This window comes from Bufo gargarizans, chromosome 3 (genome assembly GCF_014858855.1).
Source record: "Bufo gargarizans isolate SCDJY-AF-19 chromosome 3, ASM1485885v1, whole genome shotgun sequence".
NCBI classification, from domain to species: domain Eukaryota; kingdom Metazoa; phylum Chordata; class Amphibia; order Anura; family Bufonidae; genus Bufo; species Bufo gargarizans.
In genome coordinates, this window is record NC_058082.1 from 533,763,869 (window position 1) to 533,779,823 (window position 15,955).

The window sequence follows — 15,955 nt, forward strand, 5'->3', positions numbered from 1 at the left end:
TAAATGAAGAGGGACAGCTTTTTTACAGAAACTAAAGTTTCTATAGTTCATTATTGCCAGCACAGCAACCCAATACCATTCTGCTATAAATGCTGAGCAAATGTGCAAATATTTTGGAGCATTATATACATATGTGCTATTAAATGTGGTGTATTATAGCAAAAACATTTCATGGCAATAACTCTGCAATATTAAATGCAGAGTTCAAAGAAATTAATTACAAACTCTGCATCATTATATTTCTGGTAGTCTACATATTATTGCATTGCACCGTGTTTTTCAAAGTAGAAAAATGCAATTGCTGAACTAATGATTAGGGTTGAGGGAACCCAAACTATAAAGAACTTTAGGATTTTTGAACCCCAGACCCGAACCAGAACATTTCAGTAAAAGTTCGGTTTTGGTGTTCAGTGATTTCTTAGGGCTTTTTGTAAGGCTACAGAGCAGCCAATCAACAAGCGTTTTACTGTGTGACCTTAGAAGCCATCACAGCCATACCTACTAATGGCATGGCTGTGATTGGCCAGTGCAGTATGTGACCCAGCCTCTATATAAGCTGGAGTGCATGTCACTCTGCTGTGCTTAGTGTAGGTAGAGGATGCTGCTGCTGTGAGGGAGAGAATAGGAAAGAATCTTTAATCAGAACTGCAATTGAACTCAGTGATCTACATAGATTTAGTTGTGTGGGTGCAGTGCACAATCTGTTTACCCTGCCCTGAGCCCAGTGACAGAGAAAAATAACTTTTATCCGTCTGTTAGTTAGGTGGGCGGCAGCGGCCATTTTATGCAAGCTCAGTGCACCAGAACTGCATCTGTGCTTTTGTGACATTCAAATCCAAGCTTGAAATACTGCAATAATAATCTGGCTTTTTAAAAAATAAAACACACTTTTTTGGCAATATCCTACATTTGGTGCGTTTGCAGCATTAGTCAGTGTGAAATTTAAGCTAGAAATACAGCTATAATTTTCTGGGTTTTAAAAAACACACACAATTTTATAGCCCTTGCTGCAGCTGTACATGTGAAATTCAAGCGTTATATACTGCTGTCATATTCTGTTATTTAAAAAAAATCCCATTTTGGGCCAAAAACTTAATTTTGCAGAATTTGCTGAATATGTCATTGTGAGATACACCCTTTAGATACTTTGGTTCTATTCTGCTATTAAAAACATACCCATTTTGGGCAAAAAACAAAAATTTTCTGCCTTTGCTGCATATGTCACTGTGAGATACACCCTTTTAGCTACTGTGGTTCTATTCTGCTATTAAAAAAGCACCCATTTTGTGTGAAAAACTTAATTTTGCAGCCTTTGTTGCGTATGTCATTGTGAGATACACCTTTTAGATGCTTTGGTTCTATTCTGGTATTAATAAAGCAACCATTTTGGGCAAAACTCTTTAAATTGCGGCCTAGTCTGGATCTGTACGTGTGAGATACACACTTTACATACTGTGGTTCTGTTCTGCTATTAATAAAACACCCATTTTGGGCAAAAATCTTTAATTGCACCTAGTTTGCATCTGTACGTGTGAGATACATCCTTTACATAATGTGGTTCTATTCTGCTATTACTAAAACATCCATTTTGGCAAAAATCTTTAATTGCGGCCTAGTCTGCATCTGTATGTATGAGATAAACCCTTTACATACTGTGGTTCTATTCTGCTATTAATAAAACACCCCTTTTGGGCAAAAATCTTTAATTGTGGCCTAGTTTGCATCTATACGTGTGAGATACATCCTTTGCATGCTGTCGTTCTATTCTGCTTTTAATAAAACAGTGATTTAGGGCAAGATCCTAAATTTGAGAAATATGAGGAGAGCATCAAATAAGGGATGTGGCCCAGGCCGTGGTGCTGCTGGTCGAGCTCCTGTTGCAGAGAGAGGACGTGGTTGATCTGTGCCAGCTACACTCACAAGTGAAAGACCTTCCTCAGGTGGGAGTAGGTGACAGAACCTTCAGCGGTATTTGGTCGGGCCTAATGCGGCTCTACGAATGGTGAGGCCAGAACAAGTACAGGCGATAGTAGATTGGGTTGCTGACAGTGACTCCAGTTCCTTCACATTGTCTCCCACCCAGTCTCCTGCTGAAAGATCAGAGTTGGCACCTGCAGCCGATGTCCATCAGTCTTTCACCTCACCCCCTTGCAAATTAGCCAAGCAGTCTGAGCCTCAAGTCACGCAACGGTCTCTGCTTTTTGATGACTCTGTTAGCAGGGTTTCCCAGGGCCATCAACCTACCCCTGCCCCAGAAGTGAAAGAGATTGAGTGCACCGATGCTCAACCACTTATATTTCAAGATGAGTACATGGGAGGACCAACGCAGCACATCTCGGATGATGACAAAACACAGATGCCAATTGCTGTGGCTTTCGAAAGTGTGCAGACCGAAAAGGAGGGCAGGGGTGAAGACTTGGTGGAAGATGATGTGAAGGAGGATGAGGTCCTCGACCCCACATGGAATCAAGGTCATGCTAGTGACCCGTGTAGTTCAGAGTAAGAGACAATGGTCGCACAGAGCAACCAGCACAGCAGAAGAGGGAGCAGGGTGCAAAAGCAGAGTGGCCGTCTCAAAGACAGTACGCCTGCTACTGCCCACCGCACCCAGGGACCGAGCACACCAAAGCCAGCTCCAAGGAGTTCGTGGCTTGGCAGTTCTTCAGACAATGTGCTGACGACAAGATACGAGTGGTTTGCACGCTGTGCAGTCAGAGCCTGAAGCGAGGCATAAACGTTCTCAACCTAGGCACAACCTGCATGAGCAGGCATCTTAGTGCAAAGCACGAGCTGTAGTGGAGTAGACACCTCAAAAACCAAGAAATATCTCTGTCTCCTCCTGCTTCCTCTTGTGCTGCAATCTCGGCCTCTTCATCCACCTCTGGAGGATCTGCTAGCAAACAGAGGATCTGCCAGCAACACCACCACCTGGGTCACCAAGCATCTCCAGTCTCCACAATGTCCCATGGAAGCTTTCAGCTCTCCATCTCCCAAACACTGGAGTGGAAGAAGAAGTACCCCCCTACCCACCCATGATCACTGGCCCTCAATGCCAGAAATTCAAAATTACTGTCCCTTGAAATGCTGTCATTCCATCTGGTGTAGACAGACAGTTTTAAAAGCCTTATAGCGGTGGCTGTCCCACTGTATGTCGTGCCCAGCTGCCACTACTTTTCCAGGTGTGCCATCCCTTCCCTGCACAACCAAGTGGGGGACAAAATTAGGTGTGCACTGCGCAACGCCATCTGTGGCAAGGTCCACCCAACTACGGATACGTTGATGTAAGCACTGTCAGGGATGTTATATCTCCATAACATCACACTGGGTAAATGCAGTGGCGGGTTTGCCTGAGGCGGATAGCAGTTTGGCGCATGTCCTTCCACTACCGAGGATTGCAGGGCGCTTCAGTTTGCCTTCTGTTGCTTCCACCTCCTACTCCGCTTCCTAATCCTCTACCGCCTCCTCATCCGGTCAGCGTAACACCTTCACCACCAACTTCAGCACAGCCAGGGGTAAACGACAGCGGGCAGTTTAAAAACGTATCTGTTTGGGGGACAAACCCCACACCGCGCCGGAGCTGTGGACGGGCCTTGAGCAACAGACAGATGAATGGTTGGTGCCAGTGAGCCTCAAGCCTGGCCTGGTGGTGTGCGATAATGGGTGAAATCTCGCAGCAGATCTGGGACTAGCCGGTTTGACGCACATCCCTTGCCTGACGCATGTGCTGAATTTGGTGGTTCAGAGGATCCCTGTTACAAGAACAACGTACCATCCTTAATTCTGTCACTAGAGTGTGATCATAATGTGCGAGTACTAGCACAAGCTGGTAGACGCGCTGCTAGTTGCATTCCCACCTGACAGTGGGGGCACAGTGGAAGCCGAAGGCGAAGGCAGAGGAGGAGGAAGAGGTCCCCAACGCAGCTGGGGCACCACCAGCACCTCAGAAGGCAGGGTTAGCATGGCCAAAATGTGGAAAAGCTTTGACAGCACGCCAAAACAACCAGCACCACCAGCTAATATGGAACATCTTAGCAGGAGGCAGCATTTCAGCAACATGGTGGGGCAGTATGTTTGCACACGCCTACACTAACTGACTGATGGGTCTGCCCCCTGCAACTTCTGGGTCTCCAAATTGGGCACATGGCCTGATCTTGCCCTTTACGCTTGGAGGTGCTGGCCTGCCCTGCAGCCAGTGTATTGTCTGAACGTGTGTTTAGCATGGTAGAGGGCGTTATCACAGACAAGCGCAGCCGCCTGTCGACAGCCAATGTGGAGAAGCTCATGTTCATTAAAATGAACCAGGCATGGATCCCACAGGACTTGTCCGTACCTTGTGCAGAATAGACACCGGTCTTAACTAGCCATTGTTATACTACAGCGCAATTGCTGTTGTATTTTAGATATTTAAAACTCTTTTGTAGTGTACCCCAATAAAACAAAATATATATTTAAACCAAAAAACAGTGTTGGCTACCTCGTCCTCCTCCACCGCCGCTTCCACCTACACCGCCACATCCACCGCCTCCTCAACCTCCTACTACATATGGACCTTGTACTCCTAGATCAAGATTTTTTTTTTTTTTTTTTTACATAGTTTATGTTATTTAAAGTCATTTCCCTATCCACATTTGTTTGCAGAGCACTTGCCATGCTCTTAACCAAATTTTTCTGCCTTTTTCAGCCCTCTAGCCCTTTCCATGACATTTTACAGCCATTTTAGTGCTCAAAAGTTCGGGTCCCTATTGACTTCAATGGGGTCCAGATTTTGGGTCAAGTTCGTGTCCCGAACTCAAACTTTTTTGTGAAGTTCGGCCGAACCCGAACATCCAGGTGTCCGCTCAACTCTAATGATGAACAGAACTTGAACCTATGGATGTTTTCATAGAATTATGCAGGGTGGATTTGATTTAAATCAAACTGATTTAAATCACAATTTAAATCACAATTTAAATCACTAGTCAGTAAGGCTTGCTTTAAATCATAGTTTTCTACATAAAGACTAATTCTTGCTGGTATAACATGATATGAAAATAGATGAAGATTTTTAGAATAACAACTTTTCATATTAGTTTGATTAGGTTGATTCTGTATTCATAGGTTTGTAGAAGTTGGGATTAAGGTATTTTTCTCAACTCTGTTCATGTTATAATATTTTTTCAGTGAAAAAGAGGCATGTGATCTCTGCTGAGTCAAATTCCGTTTTGAGAAATGCAAAAGTAAACTGGGCATCTGTGATAATATATTGTAGGCAGAGAAACTGCCCAATAATCTTACAAAAACCTCTGGAAGAGCATGACATTGTGAATGGGTTAATGGAATTTATTTACCAAAAATAAACCTATGCAGCCTTATTCTACATAATTAAAAAACAAATCTTTGTTTCATGATGGAAGAACCTTTGGATGGTAATATATTTTCCTCAAAAAGGAATAATATATAAAAAAAATCTGATTTAAATAAAAAAAATCTGATTTAAATCCCTAAAATCAAATTGGAATTATGGCACATGGCTGGTACTCTAAATGATGTACAGATGGAACTATCTTAGTCATGCAAAAGTAATTGTAATGTTTTCTGCTTGAAAAATAATTAGTTTTTTTTTTTCATGCGGGTGCAATGCGTGACGTGAACGCATAGCACCCGCACTGAATCCTGACCCATTCATTTCAATGGCTCTGTGTACATGAGCGTTTTTGTTCACACATCAGTTCTCTGTTGCGTGAAAAACACAACATGTTCTATATTCTGTGTTTTTCACACAGCCCTGGCCCCATAGAAGTGAATGGGGCTTCAGTGAAAAACGCTTTGCATCCGGAAGAAAGTGCGTATGCAATGCATTTTTTACTGATGGTTGCTAAGAGATGTTGTTTGTAAACCTTCAGTTTTTATCACGAGCGTGAGAAATGCAAAACGCATTACACCCCCGTGAAAAAGACTGAACGCAATCGCAGACAAAACTGACTGAACTTGCTTGCAAAATGGTGCGAGTTTCACTGAAAACACCCTGAACGCATCTGGGCCTAATCTGTCACATTTGTGTGAAAGAGGCCTTAGTCTACTTCTCCACTCATGTTAGGCTACTTTCACACTAGCGTTTGGCTGTCCGCTTGTGAGCTCCGTTTGAAGGCTCTCACAAGCGGACCCGAACGCATCCGTACTGCCCTAATGCATTCTGAGTGGATGCGGATCAGCTCAGAATGCATCAGTCTGGCAGCGTTTGGCCTCCGCTCCGCTCAGCAGGCGGACACCTGAACGCTGCTTGCAGCGTTCGGGTGTCCGCCTGGCCGTGCGGAGGCAAGCGGATCCGTCCAAACTTACAATGTAAGTCAATGGGGACGGATCCGTTTGAAGATGACACACTATGGCTCAATCTTCAAACGGATCCGTCCCCCATTGACTTTACATTGAAAGTCTGTACGGATCTGTCTGAGGCTACTTTCACACTTAGAAATTTTTTAACATTATAATGCAGACGGATCCGTACTGAACGGTGCCACCGTCTGCATTATATGAGCGGATCCGTCTCAGACGGATCCGCTCTGAAAGCAAGTGTGAAAGTAGCCTTACCTGACCATATGTATTTATTATAGTTCAATCTATTGGACTTGGAAATTATTTTCAGCTTCATTTTATTCCTTTTGAAGTTTGTATCTATCAGATGGAAACTTGCAAATAATTGAGGTGTATCAGTGCAGAAAGGCAAGAAAGGATCTTTGTTCCAGGCAGCTTTGATATATGGAATAAGGGTTGATTCAATCTCTTTTCCATTGAAAGTCACTGAAAGGATAAGGTTATTCATATTTTGTATCAAATTTCTCCTGACATTTACTCAGGAGCATATTTCCTAACCTTTACATGGGCTTTGACTGGGTGATCACAGCTTCTGCATCAAGAGAATAGCTCATCTGCAACCAAAATTAAATTTTATCATACAGACTTGTTTGGTTCCACATTGTGATAAACTAATCAACAATTTGATGCATTTTTAATGGGAATCAAGGACAGTGAAATACAAAAATGAATCAACACATTTGAAATATGTGAGTATTATGATTTACCAATGTGTTTGTGTCTAAAATGTTATATAGCTGTGTCTTTTGTGAACTGTCAAGAAATAAATGGAAATGTATTATTTCTTTGTAAAATATTTTTGTGTTCTACTCAGGTTAAATATGAATATTTCTAACCAATTTTGTCACTTGCAATATATAACTCTAAGTTACCATGTATCATTTAGAGCAGGGATCAGCAACCTTTGGCACTTCAGCTGCTGTGAAACTGCAACTCCCAGCATGTACACTTACACAGCTATTCCTGTAACTCCCCTAGAAGTGAAAAGAGGGTTCTGGGAGTTGTAGTTTCCGAACAGCTGGAGTGCCAGTGGTTGCTGATCCATGATTTAGGAGGTATTTGGTGCAAAACTATTCCTTATAATGTGCACACATTTAATTAAAATGTGACCACTGAGGTTCATATATATATATATATATATGTAGAATAATGACATTTACACAGATGTCTCTGTGACTAGTCGACTTAGATCCGAATTTAAGGAAAATTTGGTTTGCTTCGAAGTAAAAAAAATAAAAAAATAAAAAAATAATACTTACGAGTGTGAAGAGGCCACTGTGGCATCTTACTTGAAGATCCAGCGTAAAATCTTGTGCGGGGTGATATATTTAATTAATTTATAACATTTTTGATGAATAATTAAATCATTCCATTTTTATTTACAGGTTAAAATTTACAGTAATGTCTAAATTTCTAGTTGAAGAGGTGCACTCAAGTCATTATGGGGCCTCATAGCATAACTTTGAAATAGCATCTCAATATCTATACTTAAAAGGGTTGTTTCATTTTATACATTGCGAGCATATCACTAGAATATGTTCCCAATGCCTCATAGGCATAGGTCTCACCTCTGGCACCCACACCTATCTCTAAAACGTGGCCCGCAAAGGGAAGGAAGGAGGTGCCCCGCTTATAGAGACTGAAAAAAGGTTCCAATCCCAAGCAGGCGATAATGCAACCCAAAGGTCCATAAAGCGCACCCTGTGGGCTTGCGAGGACACATTAATCCGATGCTGGCGGTGCCAGGAGCCTGGACATAAAGCTGCTAACTGCCCCATGACCAATGAACCCATGGACTGCGGGTTTGCTTAGCAGTCTTCATTCTACACTAGGCCTGTCCTTAACGCAGACACCTTGCTGAGCGTTGGTGAACCTCCCAAGCATCAGGTGTCCATTAATGGGTACCGGATTAACAAGCTGTTAGACTTTGGGAGTCTAGTGACCCTAGTGCACGGGTCACTGGTTTCTCAGAAAAATCCCTCTGAACAAAAAGTCTCTATCTGTATCCATGGTGATGTCCGAGAGTATCCGACGTTGATGGTTGTGGTGGCCACGCCGGGCAGGGAGGTACAGCATGTTGTGGGAGTGGTAAAGAATCTTCCGTAACAGGGCTATTTTGGGAAGAGACTTACCCCTGTTCTGGTCCTTATGGAAGAACGGTGTGCAACCTCTTGTGGAGAAAGACCCCGGTTCCAGGCTGTAGGTGTCCCCATCATAGGGCAAGAGTGTAACCCCAATAGGTTTCCCCTAGAGGTATTGGCCAGTGAGGCACCAGAGGCCACATCTATCCCAGACCGCCCAACTCCAGGACCCCACTCTGGTCCTGGCTAGAGAGAGAGTCACTGTAATCAATGGAGTAGCCCAACATCCAGGTGCAGAAGCGGTGTTTCCCCATATGGCTGTTTCATGGACTTAATGTACCACTTCAACAAGGTCAGACAGGAGGTAGTGGAGCAGCTATTAGTACCACAGCCCTACCGCCGTGGTAGATTCACACTGAAGGCATCAAAACTATGAATTAACACATGTGGAATTATATACATAACAAAAAAGTGTGAAACAACTGAAAATATGTCATATTCTAGGTTCTTCAAAGTAGCCACCTTTTGCTTTGATTACTGCTTTGCACACTCTTGGCATTCTCTTGAAGAGCTTCAAGAGGTAGTCACCTGAAATGGTTTTCACTTCACAGGTGTGCCCTGTCAGGTTTAATAAGTGGGATTTCTTGCCTTATAAATGGGGTTGGGACCATCAGTTGCGTTGTGGAAAAGTCAGGTGGATACACAGCTGATAGTCCTACTGAATAGACTGTTAGAATTTGAATTATGGCAAGAAAAAAGCAGCTAAGTAAAGAAAAACGAGTGGCCATCATTACTTTAAGAAATGAAGGTCAGTCAGTCCGAAAAATTGGGAAAACTTTGAAAGTGTCCCCAAGTGCAGTCACAAAAACCATCAACCGCTACAAAGAAACTGGCTCACATGTGGACCGCTCCAGGAAAGGAAGACCAAGACATCTCTGCTGGGGAGGATGAATTCATCCGAGTCACCAGCCTCAGAAATCGCAGGTTAACAGCAGCTCAGATTAGAGACCAGGTTAATGCCACACAGAGTTCTAGCAGCAGACACATCTCTAGAACAACTGTTAAGAGGAGACTGTGTGAATCAGGCCTTCATTGTAGAATATCTGCTAGGAAACCACTGTTAAGGACAGGCAACAAGCAGAAGAGACTTGTTTGGGCTAAAGAACACAAGGAATGGACATTAGACCAGTGGAAATCTGTGCTTTGGTCTGATGAGATCTTTGGTTCCAACCACCGCGTCTTTGTGCGATGCAGAAAAGGTGAACGGATGGACTCTACATGCCTGGTTCCCACCGTGAAGCATGGAGGAGGAAGTGTGATGGTGTGGGGGTGCTTTGCTGGTGACACTGTTGGGGATTTATTCAAAATTGAAGGCATACTGAACCAGCATGGCTACCACAGCATCTTGCAGCGGCATGCTATTCCATCTGGTTTGCGTTTAGTTGGACCATCATTTATTTTTCAACAAGACAATGACCCCAAACACACGTCCAGGCTGTGTAAGGGCTATTTGACCATGAAGGAGAGTGATGGGGTGCTGCGCCAGATGACCTGGCCACCACAGTCACCGGACCTGAAACCAATCGAGATGGTTTGGGGTGAGCTGGACTGCAGAGTGAAGGCAAAAGGGCCAACAAGTGCTAAGCATCTCTAGGAACTCCTCCAAGACTGTTGGAAGACCATTTCAGGTGACTACCTCTTAAAGCTCATCAAGAGAATGCCAAGAGTGTGCAAAGCAATAATCAAAGCAAAAGGTGGCTACTTTGAAGAACCTAGAATATGACATATTTTCAGTTGTTTCACACTTTTTTGTTATGTATATAATTCCACATGTGTTAATTCATAGTTTTGATGCCTTCAGTGTGAATCTACATTTTTTATAGTCATGAAAATAAAGAAAACTCTTTGAATGAGAAGGTGAGACCAAACTTTTGGTCTGTACGGTATATTAGGATAGCGATGTGGTGCAAAAAAACACCGGCCAGGACACTCACATGAAGAATAATAAGGTTCTTTTTCTTTATTGAGTTTTTCTCACATGGACAACTAGATGACTTTGGTGAAGGATGTTTTTGATGGTTAATCCAAGTTTTCCTTGAGTTTTCCCCTTAGTTTTGCCTGTTTTGAATCCTACATTATCCTATATTATAATTAGGATTCAAAACAGCCATAACTAAGGGAAAAACTCAAGGAAAACTGTGGATTAACCTTTAAAAACATCCTTCACCGAAGTAATCTACGTTGTCCATGTGAGAAAAACTCAATAAAGAAGAAGAACATTATTATTCTTCTTGTGAGTGTCCTGGCCGATTTTTTCTGAGCCACATCGCTATCCTGATATATCTCTATTGACCTCATTGGAACATTACTCATTAGAGAAAACATTGCATGTTTTCTGTTCCATGTATAAATAACCCAATTTTACAGTGATTAAACACAGGGATGCTAAATGATCAACATTTCAGAAACTTCCCCCTTTCATAATTTCTATTCTACAATCCAACCAGGTATATATATTATGAATTGTTATACAGTTTACATATATCTCAGAGATCAGTCATTGCCTCTACTACTCACAACATACACCATATCTGCAGATGCAGCATCCACCACTACCATGTCTGTGATATTCTCAGTCATACGCCTTGGCTAGACTCGATCTCCATCCATGTCAGCTAAAAATATAAGGGATCATGAGGATACTATTGTTTGCATAATATGCAAGATTTTTGTTAGTTTCTTTCAGGAATTGCAGACTCGAAATACGTTTTTCTTCTGCTTATTTTTGATCATGTATTTCTAGGTCTAGTGTTCCTTCACATATTTTAGTTTCTTGAATGCAAGTGTAATTGAATGCAAGACCTACTGTACTAAATATAACTAAAAGAGCTGTGACTTACAGAATAGATTTTCAGAAAAACATGTATAGATTTAAGTAAAGCCAGATCAGCTAAAAATGAAGAAAATATTATCCAAATAATACTGTTCACATGGAAGACTTTTGCAGTCAGCCTTAAACCTCTTGCACACAAACATATTTTATTTCCGTTTCTGTTCTGCGTTTGCTGTTTCCGTTTGCGGTCTGTATGCGGAACCATTGATTTCAATGATTCCTCAAAAAGAACGGAAGGTACTCCATGTGCAGTTTCCGTATTTCCAGATGTCCATTCCGCTAAAAGATAGAACTTGTCCTATTATTGTCCGCATAACAGACAAGGATAGTACTGTTCTATTAGGGGACAGCTGTTCCGTTCCGCAAAATACAGAATGCACACTGACGTCATCCGTATTTTTGGTGGATCCGTTTTTTGTGGACAGCAAAATACATATGGTCGTGTGCAAGAGGCCTTAATTACTCCAGCTAATGAAATTCAATTAAAATCATAAAAAAATGCTTTTTAACACATAGGCTGTTATTGTCACTATATTTTGCAATTATTTACCAAAAAATGAATATGTACCAGAAAAAAAGCAGCAAAGACGCGTTACTACCGCAATACCAATACGCAATACCATGTTTTATGCATTTCGCTAATTTGATGGGATCCGCCCTAGCAATCAACAGACAGGTATATAAGAACTTGGACTCTCTAACATGAATAAACCCACTGAGGAAGAAATAGGGATCTATTTCGAAACGCGTCTGGAATCTACAGTTTATTCATAAAGAGTCTAAAACTTCAAGCATGGCCATGCACTGTTGAAAGACACCAATGAAAATATCATCTTGAAAGTATGAATGAAGATTTACAGGTGACCAAATTTGATATCGGCAATATCTGAAAGGAATGCAAATTTCGAGTTCAGTGAAAAAAAGATTGAAGATTTATTGCAACTTCCAGCTTGCGATTTTTCAACTTGCGATTTCTTGAGCCTGTATTACATATTATACAAAATAAAAGGTAAAAGCTTGTCTCGCGAGAATAGGAGCAATCCACCGGAGCTCCAATCTATGCTATCAGCAAGCAACCACATCTTGCCATTTATACCTGAGGTAAGCGCCTTGATACGTTGGATGCCACAAGCAAGCGCACTACTAAACAGTGAGTATTCAACAAGTTGTATTATAAGATTGATTGCCACAAACTACAGGGTGGCCATTTATATGGATACACCTTAATAAAATGGCAATGGTTGGTGATATTAACTTCCTGTTTGAGGCCCATTAGTATATGTGAGGGGGGAAACTTTTCAAGATGGGTGGTGACCATGGTGGCCATTTTGAAGTCGGCCATTTTGAATCCAACTTTTGTTTTTTCAATAGGAAGAGGGTCATGTGACACGTCAAACTTATTGGGAATTTCACAAGAAAAACAAGGGTGTGCTTGGTTTTAACGTAACTTTATTCTTTCATGAGTTATTTACAAGTTTCTGACCACTTATAAAATGTGTTCAATGTGCTGCCTATTGTGTTGGATTGTCAATGCAACCCTCTTCTCCCACTCTTCACACACTGATAGCAACACCGCAGGAGAAATGCTAGCACAGGCTTCCAGCATATGCTGTGAAGATACGAGATGTGGAGCACCTGAAACTACAGATACTGGAAGCCTGTGCTAGCATTTCTCCTGTGGTGTTGCTATCAGTGTGTGAAGAGTGGGAGAAGAGGGTTGCATTGACAATCCAACACAATAGGCAGCACATTGAACACATTTTATAAGTGGTCAGAAACTTGTAAATAACTCATGAAAGAATAAAGTTACTTTATTAAATAGGATATATAGTATACTGGGACTTACTCATTCAGCGGGACTTAGCTATATAGCGGGAATTTTGATATCATTCAATCACCTACGTTATTGCGGACTCTAATGATCAGATGGCGTATTCATAATCCTATCTAGGAATTTGTTTATCTAATTTTTATAAAATGCCTAATAATCAGATTTGTATTGATTTTGTTGTCACAAGAGTTTTAAGTATATTGCTTCTGAAATTAGTGACTTTTAAAAATACCTTTATTAATGATAGTGCGGGTATAGATATGTATATACCGACAAAGTGTACTACCTTTCAAAAGGGTTATATATAAATTTATTTTGACAGGGGAGTAGTGGCCCCTACATAAAATGTTTACTAGTGACGCAACACTGTCTATAGACTTAGTGGCTCGAGGAATAGACCAAAAAAGGACAGGGTCTGAAAAAAGGGCAGGCAGACACAATGCTTACCCTAAAGGCCCTAATAACTGCTCAGCCCAGGGTGACCCCCTGATGGTGGGGGTTCCCTGTCCCCGAACCTAAGGCTATGAAATCCCTAGATTGACCCTAACCGGGAAGAGAAATTATAAACTCTTAATAAGGGAAGATACACCGGAGGTGGGAGGTGGTCCAAAATGGGTGGAGTTGCCACCTGCCCACTCCGACGATTAAATACAATTATTACAAATACAAAAAAAGAGAATAATGGAAGGCGATCCGGATACTGGAAAAGTCACCGTTCCTCTCAAATAAATAATACGCACATTTTTAAGTATGCACATCTTATTACACAAACCTCAACGCGTTTCACCTGTACAAGGTCAGGCTCATCAGGAAGTAGGTAAAACATCAGGACATAGTCCAACCATGATATAGATGTGATAAATGATACAAGGGCGATAATATAAATGGAGCGATACTTAGCTAGAGATGTTCAAAAGAGGAGGCATAAAATACAATGTTACCAGAAGGCAAGATATAAGCATCCCAACAGGAGTTACCTAGAGAAATGCATACAAATGGAGAAGAATTAGGTATAAGGTAACTAAAGAAATAAAGGCTATAATGATCAAAATTGCAGGTTTTTGGCTAATCCTGCTACTCACATGCTGTTGATGCCGGCCATAAGCTCCCCCAGTAGCCTGCTCAGGGCCCAGGTAAGGTGCCAGCAATGATTTAGACCCATTTATAGGGTCAGATCGGTGCATCCGGCCGCCGGGGAGGCACTTCCTGCTCCCGGAACGCACGGTGCAACGCATAAGGGCTTCCGGCGCCGTGGAACGCATAGTGAACCGCATATGGCTCGATGCCGGCTCTGGAAGATGACAGGAAGAGACCATACTATTCAGGCAATTATAACATAAAGGGGGGGAAGGGGGTTTTATAGATAGAAGGCCAGCATATTATGGATAAAAATCGGAGCTCCAGATCACTATAAATACTCCATAATGTGCCAAAGAGAGCCAGCAATTTATTAATAAAAATCGAACCTGCAGATGAGCATACATTCTCCATAGTGTGCCACAGATAAGAGATATTTAGATGTACAAGGGGCACAACAAAACCTCAGTAACAGCCCCCTGAACATAGATGTATCACTCAGCAGACAATATATACAATTAAAGATGTTTAATCATGATGGAAGAATACATGAAAACCTGCCTCTCCAATCATATTGATGAAATTTAGCGGTAGCAGGTAATTTACAGATAAGGGGTGTCAGTCTTATTAACCCCTTGAAAAAAGTGGTGCTTTTCGCACTGATCAGCACAGAATACCATGGGTCACATACCGCTGATACTGGACAAATTATCTGGGATCGCCAATATTAAAACAGACAAGGGGAATATTAAATAAAACACGCAAAATTGAGTCTTTCATTGAGACCAAGGGGGGACTGCGACCGAAACCGATAAATCCAGCTGGACTCTTTTTGGAGAATCCTTCTGTCCAGTCGCCCCTCCTCTCAGGAAAGGGAACCACCTCCAACACCGAAAAACGAGCCGAACTCACATCGCCCTTATGGCAGCTATTAAAATGATGGGCCACCGGAGTATCCTCTGATTTTTTTATATCATTTAGATGCTCACAGATTCTTCTCCGTAATTCCCTCTTGGTCTTGCCAATGTAATCCAACGGACAACTACATTGGCAAATATAGACTATGCCTTTAGTTTTACAGTTGGCGAAGTCACGGATCGTAAAAGGTCGTTGGGTCACAGAGCAAGTTATTGATTTGGATGGATTAATAAAATTGCAGGCTTTACAAGAACCACACTTGAAAACACTGAGGGGCCTACGGTCTAACCACGTGCCCTCTCTCTTCGGGCCTTCATAGTGACTATGGACTAACCGATCACGTAGGCTTCTCCCTTTGCGGTAAGTCACCTGAGGATAGTTCCTAATTACTTGTGTTAGGTCGGGGTCCATAGTTAAAATTGCCCAGTGCCTTCTAAGTATGGATACCACCTCCCCATTCCCAGAGTCAAAAGTCAAGATAAGACGTATCAGATTCTCGTCCGTGTCTCTTTGTTTTGGTATTAAAAGTTCTTCTCTTTTTTTTGACTCTGCGAACTGAAAGGAGTCCCTAAGGATTTTTGAGGGATAACCCCTCTCTCTCAATCTCTTTCTGAGTTTTCCTGACTCTTGATAGAAATTACCTCCCGACGAACAATTCCTACGAACCCGCAGATATTGTCCCCTAGGGATCCCCCTTTTGACGGCGGTGGGGTGGTGGCTCTCCCAATGGAGGATACTATTGGTAGCCGTAGGTTTCCGGAAGACTGAAGTATTTAGGGTACCCTCTATCTTAGTCACCACAAT